At 47.1% G+C, this 17,125-nt stretch overlaps 1 long non-coding RNA gene, 1 other non-coding gene and 3 pseudogenes across 2 annotated transcripts; 3 read left to right on the plus strand and 2 right to left on the minus strand.

Annotated features, from left to right (window-relative positions):
• Window positions 1–182: 182 nt before the first annotated feature.
• On the plus strand, window positions 183–302 carry LOC148758161 (5S ribosomal RNA; annotated as a pseudogene).
• Window positions 303–1,663: 1,361 nt separating this feature from the next.
• LOC148758162 (5S ribosomal RNA) lies at window positions 1,664–1,783 on the plus strand (annotated as a pseudogene).
• A 2,035-nt stretch (window positions 1,784–3,818) lies between these two features.
• Window positions 3,819–3,938, plus strand: LOC148758163 (5S ribosomal RNA; annotated as a pseudogene).
• A 3,501-nt stretch (window positions 3,939–7,439) lies between these two features.
• LOC148758164 (uncharacterized) lies at window positions 7,440–10,451 on the minus strand. The gene is made up of 3 exons (XR_016021635.1): window positions 10,229–10,451; window positions 8,953–9,023; window positions 7,440–7,791 (listed from the first exon to the last, which is right to left on the minus strand). It is a non-coding gene; the product is annotated as an uncharacterized LOC148758164 (long non-coding RNA).
• On the minus strand, window positions 7,533–7,654 carry LOC148758165 (U5 spliceosomal RNA). Its single transcript, XR_016021645.1, has one exon. It is a non-coding gene; the product is annotated as a U5 spliceosomal RNA (small nuclear RNA).
• Window positions 10,452–17,125: the final 6,674 nt, after the last annotated feature.

Raw genomic sequence — 17,125 nt, forward strand, 5'->3', positions numbered from 1 at the left:
AGGGGCCTCGCTGTGTGCCAGGAGTAGCCCGTCGCCCACACCAGCGGCGTCCGGAGGAGGCGGGGAGCGGGCGGGAGGCGCTCAGGCAGACATGCTCGCCACCCGAGCGGCCCAGCAGCATGGCGCGCGCTCAGGAGGCAGGTCGGGAGCAGGCTCTTGGAGCGCCGGGAGCCGGGTCCAGCGCCTAAGGCCATACCGCCCTGAACGCGCCAGATCTCGTCTGAACTCGGAAGCTAAGCAGGGTCGGGCCTGGTTAGTACTTGGGTGGGAGACCACCTGGGAACACCTGTAGGCTTTTGCTCGCCTCTCCTTTTGCATCGCCGCCCCGGCGTGGCTCCCTCCGAACCCCTGCCGCCCCTTGCCCCTCTGCAGCCGCCCAGCCAGCCGAAGGTCCCCCTGGCCAGAGGCCGGTCAGCCACCCGGCACTACAAGCTGGCAGCCCCGGCGGCACACCAGGCCCGTCGGCCAGTGCTCCCCCCCCCACACACTCTTCTTCGTCCTCTTCGGTCCCGCAGGCCGTCATCCGGATCCCTTGGCCCAGCGGCGGTCGCCACCGCCGCCGCCGCCGCCGCCGCCACCAGCGCTGCCCTGGCCCCCGCCGCCACCACCAAAGCCCCCGCCATCACCGCGTTTCCCACACCCCCCGCCAGCGCTGCCCTCCCTCCTGCCCCCGCCGACACAACGCCGCCGCCGACGCCATTGCCGACCTCGCAACCCTCCCTCGCCGCCGCCGCCGCCAGCGCTGCTCATGATCAGCCCCCGCTTCTGCGCCGCCGCCGCCGCCGCCGCCGCCGCCGCCATCACCACGCTCCCCACCCCCTCCGCCAGCGCTGCACTCGCCCCAGTCCGCGACCCCGCCGCCGCCAACGCCATACTCCCTCATTCAGCCTCCTCTGCTCTCCCCGCTGCCGCCGCCGCCATCACCCCTCTCCCCATCCCCGCCTCCAGCACCGCCCTCTCCCCCGCCCCCACCCCAGCCGCCGGCCTTGCCGTACTCCCTCAATCTCCCGCCTCTGCTCTCCCGGCCTCCGCGCCACCACCGCCCTCACGCCCTCTCCCGCCACCGCCGCCGCCGCCAGCGCTCCCCGCTCCCCAGTGCCCACCGTCAAAGCCCCCATTGTCGCCGCCGCCATCGCCGCCCTGGAGCCATCCACGCGGTTGCCATTGCCTACATCGCCACCCTCCCCTGCCTCCGCCGCGGACGCCGCCGCCGCCGCCGCCGCCGCCGCCGCCGCCGCCGCCGCCGCGGGGTTCTCCCACAACTCCCAGGCCCAGGGCTGCCTGCTGGTGCAGGCCTCCACCAGTCTTGGGGGTGCGGTTGGGGGTAAACCTGGTGGCGGTAGGGGGGCGGGGTGTATGCCGGTCTGGGTCCTGGGGAATCCCAGGATGCCAGAGTTCCACGACTTCTGGCACCATCAGGGAAATGGCAGTGTCCCATGGAACCTCCGGTGGCGCGAAGTGGCCTCGCTGCGGGCCAGGAGTGGCCCGCTGCCCACGCCAGGGGCATTCGGAGGAGGCGGGGAGCCGGACTGGACGGGGACGCGGTGACGGCGGAGCCGGCCAGCGGGTCGATGTTCGCCACCAGAGCGGAGCATCTGCATGGCGCGCGCTCACGAGGCAGTCCGGGAGCAGGCTCTTGGGGCGCAGGGAGCCAGGTCCCAGCGTCGACGGCTATACCACCCTGAACGCGCCCGATCTCCTCTGAATTCGGGAGCTAAGCAGGGAGGGGCCTGGTTAGTACTTGGATGGGAGACCGCCTGGGAATACCTGTAGGCTTTTGCTTGCCTCTCCTTTTGCGCCGCCGCCCCGGCGTGGCTCCCTCCGAACCCCTGCCGCCCCTTGCCCCTCTGAAGCCGCCCAGCCAGCCGAAGGTCCCCCTGGCCAGAGGCCGGTCAGCCACCCGGCACTACAAGCTGGCAGCCCCGGCCGCACACCAGGCCCGTCGGCCAGGGCTCCACCCCACACCCTCTTCTTAGTCCTCTTCGCTGAGGCAGGCCGTCAGCCTGCAGCAGTTATCCAAGCCTGTGTCTCCGCCGGCAGGCACCTCTACCCACACCCCCGCACGCCCCCTCCCATCGCCCACAAGAGCCAGGAGCCCTCCCTTCCCGCCGTTCGTGGTGGCCCCAACACACAGGGCACAAAGTGCCGGGTCAAACCAGGGGACAGAGGGAGCAGCACCCAAACACACCGCACGCCCTTGGACTCCAGGAGAGACCACCACAAGGGGAAGTGCAGGCACGCAGGCACACAACCCTCACAACCAGGGTGCCTGTGGGCTGCCACTCTCCTCCCTTGGGGGGGGTCCCTGGGCGGGGCTCGGAGCCCACTGGCCCTCCGGCCTGGCCCGGGGCCTTCAAGGGTGACTGCCAATACCCGGGCACTGCCTCTGTAGTGGAGCCCAGCCCCGGGCACGACCACACTCCGGTGGAGAGGCTGCCACTTCAACACAGCCTCAGCGAGTCTGTCCCAGTCCATGTGCCCGCCTGTGCGTCCCTCCCCCCCGGCCCCCCCACGTCTCTCTGGCTCTGTGACGTGCCTGTTGGGCTCTGCCTCTCGCTCAGGAGCTCTCTCCCGCGAGCCAGCCCCCTTTTTCTGTCTCTGTCCATGTCTCTCTGTATGTCGGGATACATACGTGTACATATACGTGTATATTTCCATCTCGCTCCCTCTTACGCCTCCTCCCGTTCTGTCTGTCGGTCCCTGTCCTGCGGGGACTCTAGTCCCCGTCCCCGCACAAGAACGCAGGATATGGTGAGGCCAAGAAGGAACACCAACGGAGCCACGGATAGGGGGCTGAGAGCACCATTTCTCACGGGCGGCTGGCTTGGAGACACGGCAGGCCGGAGCCGCCCGATCCCCAACCGGTCGGCCGTTTCTCTGCCAACCCACCGACACACCGACCGTCGACCCACCAAGCCGGCCCACTGCAATCCGCGCCCCTCTGCAATTTGCAGTCCACCACCCGCGCTTCCTAGCTTGGCCAACGCAGCACCTCCGGGGGCCCATGGCCAACTGGCAACAGCTGATGGCCAAGCGGTCACAGCTGATGACCATGCAGCCCCCACGCAGCACCCCTCCACGCGAGGCCCAGAGCCTCAAACTGCTCTCTGGGAGTCTGTCCCCAGTCCCCGTCTGTCTCTCTCCGCCACTCTCTTGCTCCGTCTCTGGCCTCTCTCACCTCCCCGGGTCAGGAGACGTGACGTGTAGCCACTGAAGGGACCGGAGGTCGGGCGGGACTCCGGGTGCTGACGAGGGGCGAGGGCCCAGACTGAAGGCTTGTGACGAAGGGTGGCTGCAGACCGGAGCTCCTGCACCCTGGTGGCGCGGGTGGCTCTCCCTGGCTTTGGGCCAGTGGGTGGGGCCGGCCAGGGCCAGGGCCTGGGTTGCACGTCCCTAGGGCCGGAGGGGACTGAGAGGACCCTGCGCCCCCCTCGGTGGCCCTGAGAGGTGGGGGCAGTCCAGCAGCAAGGGGGGCTGTGCGGTTGTGGGGCTGGGATGGGGGATGAGAGGGGTTGGGGTAGGGGCCCGGGGTAAAAGCCGTTCGGGGCCTGGGGAGTCCCAGGATGCCCGGGCGCCCAGATATCTGTCACAGTCAGGGAAGTGACCGAGGCCCGTGGAGCCACTGGGGGGGCGCGAAGGGGCCTCGCTGTGTGCCAGGAGTAGCCCGTCGCCCACACCAGCGGCGTCCGGAGGAGGCGGGGAGCGGGCGGGAGGCGCTCAGGCAGACATGCTCGCCACCCGAGCGGCCCAGCAGCATGGCGCGCGCTCAGGAGGCAGGTCGGGAGCAGGCTCTTGGAGCGCCGGGAGCCGGGTCCAGCGCCTAAGGCCATACCGCCCTGAACGCGCCAGATCTCGTCTGAACTCGGAAGCTAAGCAGGGTCGGGCCTGGTTAGTACTTGGGTGGGAGACCACCTGGGAACACCTGTAGGCTTTTGCTCGCCTCTCCTTTTGCATCGCCGCCCCGGCGTGGCTCCCTCCGAACCCCTGCCGCCCCTTGCCCCTCTGCAGCCGCCCAGCCAGCCGAAGGTCCCCCTGGCCAGAGGCCGGTCAGCCACCCGGCACTACAAGCTGGCAGCCCCGGCGGCACACCAGGCCCGTCGGCCAGTGCTCCCCCCCACACACACTCTTCTTCGTCCTCTTCGGTCCCGCAGGCCGTCATCCGGATCCCTTGGCCCAGCGGCGGTCGCCACCGCCGCCGCCGCCGCCGCCGCCGCCACCAGCGCTGCCCTGGCCCCCGCCGCCACCACCAAAGCCCCCGCCATCACCGCGTTTCCCACACCCCCCGCCAGCGCTGCCCTCCCTCCTGCCCCCGCCGACACAACGCCGCCGCCGACGCCATTGCCGACCTCGCAACCCTCCCTCGCCGCCGCCGCCGCCAGCGCTGCTCATGATCAGCCCCCGCTTCTGCGCCGCCGCCGCCGCCGCCGCCGCCGCCATCACCACGCTCCCCACCCCCTCCGCCAGCGCTGCACTCGCCCCCGTCCGCGACCCCGCCGCCGCCAACGCCATACTCCCTCATTCAGCCTCCTCTGCTCTCCCCGCTGCCGCCGCCGCCATCACCCCTCTCCCCATCCCCGCCTCCAGCACCGCCCTCTCCCCCGCCCCCACCCCAGCCGCCGGCCTTGCCGTACTCCCTCAATCTCCCGCCTCTGCTCTCCCGGCCTCCGCGCCAGCACCGCCCTCACGCCCTCTCCCGCCACCGCCGCCGCCGCCAGCGCTCCCCGCTCCCCAGTGCCCACCGTCAAAGCCCCCATTGTCGCCGCCGCCATCGCCGCCCTGGAGCCATCCACGCGGTTGCCATTGCCTACATCGCCACCCTCCCCTGCCTCCGCCGCGGACGCCGCCGCCGCCGCCGCCGCCGCCGCCGCGGGGTTCTCCCACAACTCCCAGGCCCAGGGCTGCCTGCTGGTGCAGGCCTCCACCAGTCTTGGGGGTGCGGTTGGGGGTAAACCTGGTGGCGGTAGGGGGGCGGGGTGTATGCCGGTCTGGGTCCTGGGGAATCCCAGGATGCCAGAGTTCCACGACTTCTGGCACCATCAGGGAAATGGCAGTGTCCCATGGAACCTCCGGTGGCGCGAAGTTGTTGCCCTGAGCGAGGGCTATATATTTATAGTCTATGTTTTTTTAATATTCACCTACATTTAACATTTCACCATCATCAAATATCTGAACATTGAATTTTCTTTCAGTTAATTTGAAAACTATTTTTCTTTCTGGATACTTACTTCTCTTTCTGCTCTCATGTTTTCATGATGACACAGTCTTTCATTTAAGTGAGTCCATTCATTGAGTCACACCTTATTTCTCTCCTCCAGCATACAATCTAGTTTCTCAGTTTGATATTGAAATATTTTTATGATATCCTGAAACTGTCTTGGATACTAATTACTCTCTTTTCATTGTTACGTTTGTTGCGAGCATCATCCCGTTGCTGTGGAAGTAATGTATTTTCACTTTGTAGGTGAGAACACCTCTCCTCTAGGGATTCCAGCTTTCCGATGTATATGTTCACTTTTTCTCGTTCACTTTGATACATGTGTTCAATTTCCTTTTTTTGGCACTGTGTTTGGCTTAGGTCTCTGTCAACACGTACTAAAACCAAAGTCCTTTCTCTAAGTGCAACTCTTGTGTGATGGCACTTAGTTTCTAGACTACTGAATTTACTTTCAGCTTTAGAAAGTTGTTGAGAAAGAATCTCATTGTTATCTTTAAGGTTAGACACATCAAAATTCACTTAGTCCCGTAAAACTTACCATTCCTCTCTTGCTCTCTGGAAAGCAAGCTGTACACCTCTTTTAGATTTCTGACTTTGCTCAAGACCGTGGATAGCGGTAGCCAGTCTAGAATGGCAGGATTCAACTTCTGTTTGCAGTCTTTCTCTGTTTCGTTTTCCACTCCGCGTTTCAGAGGTTAGTCTTTTATTCTCAGCTGTCAGAACATTCAGCTGTCCATTACATTGAAATATTGTTTTCATTAGTGTTTCCTCATTCAGTTTTATTGTCTTTTGAAGAGGGTCATTCTTTTCTTTTACAATTGCAATGTCCTCAAAATACTTTTTTTCCATTTCCTGATACGCATTTTTAACCCTATCTGTTTCCAGTCTTAGTATGGCAATTTCATGCAACAGATCTTTTTGTTTTTCATGACTCTCAGAAACCTAGGTAAAAGAAAAAAAGACTTGTAACTAGCCCTCAGTGAAATGACGTATCATGATATCCTCTGAAATTAAAGAGGAACCTGTATGTTTATATAATGAAAGGTTGCAATAAATGGATATCCCACTGATTGAAATAAATGGATATCCCAAACCTCCAACTTTATACAAGCATAAATTCTCCAAAGTTCAAAAATTTAGTACAAGAGCCTGAATCCATGAGAGTGGAAAACAGAATTTTCAAATCATAAGAGAATTTTAAGAGTCTCATATTTGGAAAAGATACAAAACGAGAAGGCATAAATGATTAAGAAATCTCACTTTTAAAAAGAGTTTCCGGTTGGAAAATATAGCAAATCCAGAGTAAGAGTATTAACTCTGCCTATATTCGGACAGATTAAATTTCCTAAAATTCTTTTTTCTGATATATTCCATAGATATTCTAATTTTCCAGTATTTTCATAGTCAGTTATGAAAATTACATCTGCTAATAACTGATAAATCTAGGCATTGCACTAAGCTCTTCTCATTCGTTATCACAATCTAAAACAGAGAAATTGAAAAGATCAGTGAGTTTAGGATTTCCCCCAGGACTTCTGACCTACAATAATGCTCTCACACCAAACCACAGCGATTCCTCTAGTGTAAATATATAAATTGAAGAGGCTTTAGAAATTCATGAGATTATTTGCTGCTGCAGTAATTTTATTTCCTCTTCATAATGTTTAAAGTAGCCATAATTATAAAACAGGAAAATACAGTGACCTATTTGACTAGGAATAAAATACTCATCAGTAAATTATCACTTAGTATACATACATGGTATATATATATATATATATATATATATATATATATATATATATATATACCATGGCATACAATCTTCTTCAAAAGTTCATTGTACTGAAATAGGATACTCCTTGGAGCAAATTGTTCCTTTAATCAAAAGGAGGAGAATGAATGTAAAATATGGTCTGACCTGGCTGTACATGAGCCTCAATGGAAATGAAAACTAACCTCTCTAATTAATACAGCAAGGGGATGAAATCACTGCCGAAACCTGGAACATCTGTTGGTAGTAGCAATAGTTTTGAGATTATAGAAAGCTGATAGAGTCCTGCAAAAAGTGTCAAAGCCTTCACTATGGATGAGGCCACTGTGAATGTCACCACTTGTCTGTTGGACATAGACGGATTTGAATCAAGAATTTCATTTACTGCAATGGACCAAAAATGTCACTCCACATAAAACACACACACACTTTCACACATGCACACAGAGATACACACAGACTCACAAACACATACACACATACATATGCTTTCAAAATCCTCAATATTTCCCATATGTACAGTGTTGGTTTTTAAATATATACACACACAAATACACATGTGTTTGAAAATGACTAAACAAAATACCTCAGAGTTCATTTTCTTTCCACGGAAATCTTTAGTAAAAGGTGAAAGATTTATACGATTTGGAGAGAAACCAGAGTATAAAGAGTTCATTTTCTTAAAATCTATTTCTTTCTCCTTTTGTTTGCAAAGGTCATTAGTCAGAATTGCATCTTGTAATATTCTGTCATTGTGCCCTGGAGAACGTCTCCTCTGAGTGTCATGTTGCTCTAGTGCCACCTAGAGCATCGAGTATGAACAAAGAAAAATTAGAATATAATTAAAATTTAAGTGTTAAACTTCTTAATCGATGTTTACTTACTCCCAAATTACTGGACTACAACTAGGAAGTGGCAGATAAAGTGCCTCAGTCTAAATTAAGAGAAAAACATGAACCCACCAATCTAATCTTGTCCCAGTTTGAACTATACAATTTGTTAGATGTTAAATACACCCAAAAATGAATTAGTAGATGATTGCTAAATGTTATAGAGGCTTCCTCCCTTAAAATATGTCACCCCACCATATCTTAATCAGTGAGTACCTACCGTGAACCTAACAACATTTTTAAAGATTAATAGCTGGAGAAGAGGCAAACTTTAAACTATTAGGAGCCAAACACATTTACATGAAGCAGAAAGACAAGCCAATTTCTAAATTTCTATTCAAATCATATACTCTGAAAGGGTTATGCATTCATAGAGTTACCTGTTGCATTCAGTTCCAATTGATTCTAATACCCACTGAGGTGAGCAGATAAAAACAATGAGTAACATTCACCAATTTCCTACACCAAAATGAAAAACTAGAAAGTGCTTGCACCCTAACAACAGAAGGTCTCATCGTGCAGGATGTGGTTCTCTTAATAGGCAGGTGAGTTGCTTTCATGACCCCATCCTCTACCTCAATGTAGACTTCGAAGTCAATTACACAGAGGTCCCAAGGCAGAGTCCATCTCTAACCTCGGCCTTAGTGAGCAGCCATACAAAACTCCAAATTTTGAACCACTGAGAATGATGAGTCCTTTCACACGAGTCCGACTCAGTGGTCAGCATTTGTACAGTGTTCATCATTTCAACTGTTTAATCATCTGATTCAATAACTGATGGTACCTTCTCTATCATGTAAGGAAGTTAAAACAACGAGGAAGGAAACAATATTCAGGAATTTTATTTATTTTTTGCCTCAGTTCCAAGAATAAAATTGACTTCCAAGTAACTATAGATTCTAACCATATTTAAAGTTTTGTAAGCAGTTCAAATGTGATGAAAATAATATTCAATTATGACCTAGTGACTCTTAAAAAGCTAGCTTGAAAGTTAATTTCAATGGGCCATGTTACGTTATTGATGCATTAAAAACGACATTATTCTAGAAATTTAAAAGTAAATTTTCACATACATGACAGTGGTTCTTTTCACTTCCATCAAGCCTCACTTGCTCTTTCTCTGATTTCATGCTTAAATGTAGTTCTATGGATAAATCTATATATTAGATAAAATGAACTACTCAGGACATTTAGATAAAAACTATAGTCTCTATAGAAACAAAATAACATGTTATCAATTGAGACTTTAAATTAAGCTTAATCTGTCACTGAACATTGACTTAAAAAATACTTGTGATTATCTAAAACTTCAACAAACCATTTGGGAAATAACAAACGTCACAAAGCTGAAGGCATATAAACATGTCAAAATCCATTCACAAATTCATTCACCCAACTTCAATGAAAACACAGTCAGAAACAGAACAAAACAAATAAATACCGGACAGACATGTCTAGTCATGATGTACTCTGTTGTCTACCTCCTAAGAGTACCTTTGAACAGCACCCTAAGATTCAACTGCAACATCATTCACAGTTTCCAGAATTTGTGTTACTGTTTACGCCTTTGTCAGTGTACACCTTTCCTCATATCTGAAATGTTTTCCTCTACTATCCTGACAAATTTCCTTTAATCTTTGAGGATTCATCAATGGGCTTTAAGGAAGAACCGAGATAAGAGGGGACAGACTATGTGGACACAGCTGCGAAGGAAGTACAATGCAGCAAATTCTCAACAAAATCCATTACGGCTGGAAAAGTCCACTCTGAGGTACATAAAGCGATAGAAAATCCAAGAAATATTTTAATATTTGGTTTCAGAAGGTGCTTTTTCAGTTACACTGAATAGAGTTATAACTGATACTTGGGAATTAACTCAGGGCTATAAAACGAAAGCTAAGAAACCACGTGTCCTCTCAGTAATCAATCTTTAGATCTCTTCCTATGTTTCCAATCTGCTCCCAACGTTCTATATATAATCCCCCTGCCCACTCCCCAGTGTAGGCTAAATGTTACTCTAAAGGAAATCATGCTGTCAACTCATTGTCTTTCTTATTTACGTATATGTGACTGTAGTTACCGGAAGAATGCAAATGTCTTGCTGAAAGGTATTCCGTTTGGATATCTGTTGAATAAATGGAGTGAATATAAAGTAGATTTTGCCACAAAATGACTTTTGGAAAGTCAGAAAACTATGGTGAAGCCACACAGAGGTGGTCTAGGGTTAAACTCTTTCTGTTTCTTTCTTTCTTTCTTTTTTTTTTTTTTTATGTTCTTTGCTGTCTCTGTTTCCTGGTAGCTGTGATTCACACAAGTCACAGAGCCTATAATATCCTAATAGGAACACACCTCCAATATGAGTCTTTTCTTTGTCTACTAAGATCATGTGTCCAAACTCTGTGGATGCTGACAGATTTTGCGTCATTGAGTGTGATGCAAATGGACATTGATCATCAACTTTCCAATCCCTGGATCTTTCACGAGTGTCATCACTGAAGCTCAAAGCAGTAGGATCCCATTCTGAAGAATCTGAAAAGAAGTTTTCATTGAGTAAAATGGAAATGATAACACAAATTTGACAATCGTGTAAAACTTCCTTCTTCAGTCCCATGTCCTCCCTTTCCCCAAACACGCTACTCCTTCATTGCACACGTTATTTTAGGTGTCCTATACCTGCCATTCACATAGATAAGTTCAATTAAGTGTTGCCACTCAGCGATTTCTGTTACATAATGTGTTTCAGGTCAACGCTTTGCTTCTTAATAGTTAAGATTGTTCAGGGTATGAATTTCTTTGTTATTATCAAAAGTTATGTCCAACCACCTATTTTAAGTTTAAATATGCATGTAAAACATGGGTTTAAAAAGCTTTTAATGAATGGTACCGCTTCAGATAAGAGACCACTTATTCCAAGGAAATGGTCTTTTCTAAATGCACAAATACCTACAGAATTCATCCTTTAAGCCTCAAGTAAACAGAACTTCATATGACAGAGGACAGCCTTGGGTGATCTTACTGCTTCCAAGAAAATATAGGATCAGATTAGGTCCAAGCTAGCTACCTCCAAAGGGTACAGAGTGTCACAAGACAGAAAGGGAATATATCACAAACTTATTTTCCTTTTAGAAAAAACAAAACTCTCAGATTAAGTTTTGAAGACAAGGGCAAGACAAAAGAAATGACTGTAGAGGTGAAGCTTTAAAGCCTGTTTCTTCATGAGGAGTAGCTTCATCATGTCACATCCATGAACCCCGTATGGGGCTTCCAAAGGTAGTTCTCAATGTCACGTGAGAGTCCCTGAAGTCCCAAGATGTATGAGTTCAGGGGCCTGAAGAAGTCAAAACTACCTTCTCAGGAATACTAAATGTCATTTGCCATTTTCACTCTCATTCTCTTGATCAGTGTCCCATAGAGTGTTCCACAGCCATGGTGACATCATAGCTCTAGTGGTTACTGGGTCATCTCTCTAAGGGCGACTGGAATGTGCATGACGGGTGTGCTTGCACTTTAAATTTTTCTGTTATAATTTCTAATATTGTAAAGATCGTGTTTCCCCGAAAATAACACCTAACTGGACAATCAGTTCTAATGCGTCTTTTGGAGCAAAAATCAATGTGAGACCTGGTCTTATTTTACTATATTATAAACCAGGTCTTATCGAACATAAAATAAGACCAGGTCTTACATTGATTTTTGCTCCAAAAGATGCAGTATAGCTGATTGTCTGGGTAGGCCTTATTTTGGGGGAAACAGGGTAGCAACAGACACTCCCAACTTACACAAAATTCTTTGGAATTCTCAATAATTCTTTCTGTTTTCTGTTTTTTTTAAAATTCTTAATAGTATAAAAGGACCCTAAGGCCCAAAAGTTTCAGAATTACAGTTTTCGAAGATTGTGTCTACCAAATAGTCATTGTGATTACTTACTCCCACCGCTTGAAATAATCAAAGACACCATAAGCGTGCCTGCCCGCACACACACACATAGTCTGCTAATCAGAACATCAGGTTGGCTTAACGTCATTCGTGTAACAACACTAACATGACGTCAAGTTAAAACATAGTCGACATGTTAGCAACTTAGGTAAAGGGCAACATTCAAATGAGCATTTCAGAATACTGGAAAATTCTCCGTGTGTGATAATTAACTTCTGGGAAACCCGATTAAATAAGGAATTCCAAACTGGGAAATTTAGGGTGTCAAAACAGAAGTAGAAACATCTCAATTAAAGCACACATTTTTTGAATGTCTTTTTCTTATTCTTGTAAACATCTTTTTTTCTCAAATATGGATACAAACAATGACATCTGTACCATTTACATCAAATCCATCAATTACATTTGTAAAATGAAAAACACACACACAAAGGAATGAGTAAGAAGACTGTGAGCACGTCAGAGATAATATTTTTTATCTGAAGAATGGATTAATGGGAAACCTGAGGATAGAATCAACAGCATATCTTGACTGCAAACCATCAGAAACATTTATACCATCACGCTACAAGGATTTATCATGTTCTTCAATTTTTCCTGTAATTCAGCAAGTACACAGTCGTGAGAAGAGTTCTGTTGAACGCATAATGCATTTGTCAACAGATGAAGTGTTATGAATCGATCAACTGGGATATGCAATGACAGAATATCAATTCATAAAAATATTCATTACTTTCCACACCAATGTGGCCTACTAGTATGCCTCTACTTCTCGTATCCTCTACTTTACAAACATCGCAACGTTTCTTGATCTGCTCATGCAAGAAGCTGTACCAAAATCCTCTAAGAAATGATGTAGAATGAACCTTCAACATGAAATATGATATTAAACAGGAAAAATTAATTTAACAGCCACAGAAATATTAGATATAAAAAATAATTTATATTTCAAACTCCATGTAACATTTACTGAAAACAACAATTATAGAACTTAGGGAATGAATTCTCTAATTTCTTTTGTTTCCAAACTTAGTTTCCTTTGGTATCTCATGCTAGACTTTAAAGGACTTTTATGAAATGGTCATCTTATCAAAGACAAATGGCACAGCGAGCAGGGTCTCCCGCACAACACCCTGCATGACAGTAATGTCAGGGTGACCATCATAGTTTAGTCAAAGATGCTTATTTTGTAACACGCTCAGCTACAATATTGACTCCGCCTCTCACCTTCCCAGGCAGTGAAACTCTCCATGTCATCGAAAGATCTCGCATTTACTTAACTATAATTTGCCACAGTCTCCTGCTTCCTGTTCTCAGGAGCTGCGTTTTTCTCTATTCAGCCTTGATTCACACTCCACAACCTGGAAATTTCTCTCCTATAAAATATTCATTACGTTGTGGCAGAAAATCATCTCTTACGGTTTTATTACCTCAAATACAATTGACAGAAGCTTCTTCACCCTGGAGGATTAAATCACCTTTCCTCTAGAGTTACATAGCTTGGGAATTTCTGGTCAAAAGAGCAGAGCAGGTAAACACTGTGCTCAACTCTCAGGACCACATCAATCACAACTAAAACAAAAAAAACGTTGTTCAGAATCATCTGAATTCCAGCTGTACCGAAAGTCCTGCCCCTACAAGCATACACAAGAAGCCAACTTGAGACCAGTTAAAGAGGTAGAAACCAGAAACATGGAATGGGCTGTTCCAACACCTGCATGTGACCATTAAAAATTCGGAGTTATATCTCAACTGCAGTTTCCCTCCCCAGAGGTGGGAGGTGTCCCAGCCGCTCCCCATCCCGGGGCTCCAATGCTGGGGAGAGAAGTCCCCAGACTTCTGGCTGTGAAGACCAGGGGAGATTATGACTGAGTGTGACAGAGGGCGGCTGCACTGCCAGGCACGCCTCTTAGAAGGGAACACGTATGGGCTTACCCACCAACGGAATCACTGGCTCTGAGCTCCAGCACTGGAATAGCAGCTCAGAAGGTACTAGGAACATATGGGGTGGAACTGAGTTTTCTGGCTTCAGATTGAAGGCTGAAGGGGCTGCTTTCTTCTGGACTGATAAGCAGGTGAAAGCCATTATGAGTTTGTTGAGCCCTCCTCCTCCCTGCATGCAGACGCACACAGACGTCTCACCTGAGTCTCATCAAACTGGCTAATGCCGTTCATTTGCCCTGGTGATTGTGAAACCCTGCCGTACCCAAATTTCAGGCACACCCAAGCCGCTTTTCCATTACAATGGTCTACTTTCACTCATGCTGGGACATTCCTAAAATCTCTCAGAGGTTCACAAAACCCAAACAAGCAACATCTGGCTTCAGCATGACCCTTATCAGTGGCTGAGCGGCCCTAAGCCTGGCATTGGTGGCAGCTGGCCTCAGTTCGGAGCTTGGCCTCTCAAGGCAACTCCAAGTACAGTGCAGGTGGCAGCCATCTGCGGATTAACGGGAGGCTCATGCTTGGTGCCGTCAGGTGGGGCACAGACTGCAGCTGAACTTGGTCTGCAGTGAGGCCTTCTTCAGAAGGCCCTGGGGCTGGCAGGACCAGTTACCAGCTTTAAACAGAGCCAGAGCATTACACAGCCATCTCCAAGGATGACAAATCTAAAGGGCTGATCTGACAGGCAGCTGAACCCCCACTAAACTGAATTGTGCTCTGTAGGGTCAGCCCCCCCACACCACAGCTCCTATACTGTAGTCACAGCCAGTCCTCACAGCCAGTCAATCTTTCTCATTGACATGTAAGCAGTGATCAAGTCTCAACTACAAGAGGTAGGTACACACATGGCACACAGGGGACACACCTGAAACACCCAGCTCTGGTGACCAAGGAGTCTGCACCACTGGGTCCCACAGGACACCTACTACGTAAGCCTACTCTGCTAAGACTGGGAGGCATAGCAGCCTTACATAGAAACAAACATAGGGGGGCAACCAAAATGGGGAGACAAAGAAATATTTGGTAAATGAAAGAACAGATAAAGGTCCAGAAAAAGACTTAAACAGAACGAACACAAGAAATCTACCAGATGTAGAATTCAAATCAGTGGTTATAAGGACGCTCAATGTTCTCAGGGAGAACTTCAACAAAGAGGTAGAAAACATAAAAACGCAGAGAGAAAACATAAAAAAGAACTTATCATAAATAATGACTATAATAACTGAAATGAAAAATACATCAGAGGCAATCAACAGTAGATTAGATGAAGTAGTGGATCGAGACAGTGATTTAGAAGATGTGGGAGCAGAAACGCTGTTCTATCCATTATCCATGTTAGTAAGACTATTAATATTTTCAGTTTGAACAAGTTTTTTTTTTGAGTAAAATGATCCCTATCGTTTCAACTCTTGCATCGTGACTTTCCGATGAATTCCTAGGTGACAGTGATCTCTCAATCAAGAGAGCAGGAAGCTATCACCTAGTTATCTTTATAAGACTATTTCATTTCTGATTTACTCATCACGAAAGTCACCGTTTAATATCCTTCTTCAGTAACTAAATGAGTGTCTCAAGTAATGGTGTGTGTACCTGTTAAAACTGTCTACTTATTACATCTCTGTATATGGTATGGAAGAGGACAGGTTTTTCCTTTACGGTATTTGGTCACTTGCTTTCCCTGTGAAGTTTACTGAATTTAAAAAGTGTTGACAATAAGCACTTTTGCCGTCAGTTCTTTAAGAAGGCCAAAGGGGGGAAGATAGATACGTGTGTGTGTGTTTATATATGTTGATATGGATATACATGTATCTTTACATATATATACATATGTATATATGGAGATATATATGTCTATACATATATATCTACATATAGACATATATGTCTACATATATACATATATATGTGTGTGTATATATATATATATATATATATATATATATATATATATATATTTACAAGTGACAAGTGTTATCTACCTTCTGCACATCATGGCACACATAGAAAATATTTGTATTCATACAGCAAACACTGGGGTAACTAGAAAAGGCTACAACTGATCCCCTGACAGCTCAGTAGTATGCAATGGATCACCTGATGGGTGGGAAGCTCTGATTAGGTCATTTTATTCAAAGTAGTGGGCAACACATTGTTTTTTGTGTATGCATTTACTGGAGGTTTATTTAAAATTTTCAAGAAAAACAAACTAAAAGAAAATTCCTTTGTCCTCTAAATTCAGTGTGCTCTTATTTAACAGCATCATCTGAATATCTATTAATAACATGTCATATATGAATAGCTTGATATAATGTTTTTACCATTGTTTTCTCTTATAGCTTGCTGTATTCCATCACAATCAGGAGACAGAAAAGAGAATATTTGGGACTATATCAAACTGAAAAATTTTTTTCACGGAAATCTTATCCATAAATAAAACAAAAATGCATCCTACTGAGTGGGACAAGGTATTTTCCAATGATATATCTCATAAGGTGTTAATGCCATAATTTACTTAAAAACTCAACTCAATACCAAAAAGCTCTATTAAAAAATGGGCAGAGGACATCAAGAAATATTTCTCTAGAGTGGACATATACCATGTGTCAGTGAAACCATATGTTTCTCTACTTTTTCTGTCTCGCTTATTTCGCTTCGCATTATAATCTCAAATTCCGTCCATGTTGTCACAAATGGTTCTAGTTCATCTTTTCTTACCACCAAATAGTATTCCATTGTGGATATATACCACAACTTCTTTCTCCGTTCATCTATCGAAGGACATTTTGGTTGTTTCCTTGTCTTGGCCACTATAAACACAGCTGCAATGAACATTGGAGCACACACGTCTTTATGGATAAATGTTTTCAGAATTTTGGGGTAGATACCCAGGCGAGGGATTGCCAAAAACAAACGAACAAGACAAACAAATGAGAAACAAAAACTCATAGACACAGACAATAGTTTAGTGGTTACCAGAGGGCAAGGGGGGGAAGGGGATGGTAGATGAGGTTAAAGGGGATCAAATATATGGTGATGGAAGGAGAACTGACTCTCGGTGGTGAACACACAATGTGATTTATAGATGGTGTAATACGGAATTGTTCACCTGAAATCTATGTAACTTGACTAACAATTGTCACCCCAAAAAACTTTAATTAAAAAAAAAAAGAACAAAAAGAAAATATCAAAACATTTTCCAGTAAAAAAAAAAAAGTGGACATAAAGATGGCAAACAGACAGACATAAGAAAACATGCTCAACATCACTAATCATTAGATAAATGCAAATAAAAACCACAATGAGATATCACCTCATACCTATCAGAATAGCTATCATCAATAAATCAACAAACAACAAGTGTTGGCA

The sequence above is a fragment of the Rhinolophus sinicus genome, chromosome 6 (genome assembly GCF_057876585.1).
Source record: "Rhinolophus sinicus isolate RSI-liver-muscle chromosome 6, RSI-T2T, whole genome shotgun sequence".
Classification (NCBI taxonomy): domain Eukaryota; kingdom Metazoa; phylum Chordata; class Mammalia; order Chiroptera; family Rhinolophidae; genus Rhinolophus; species Rhinolophus sinicus.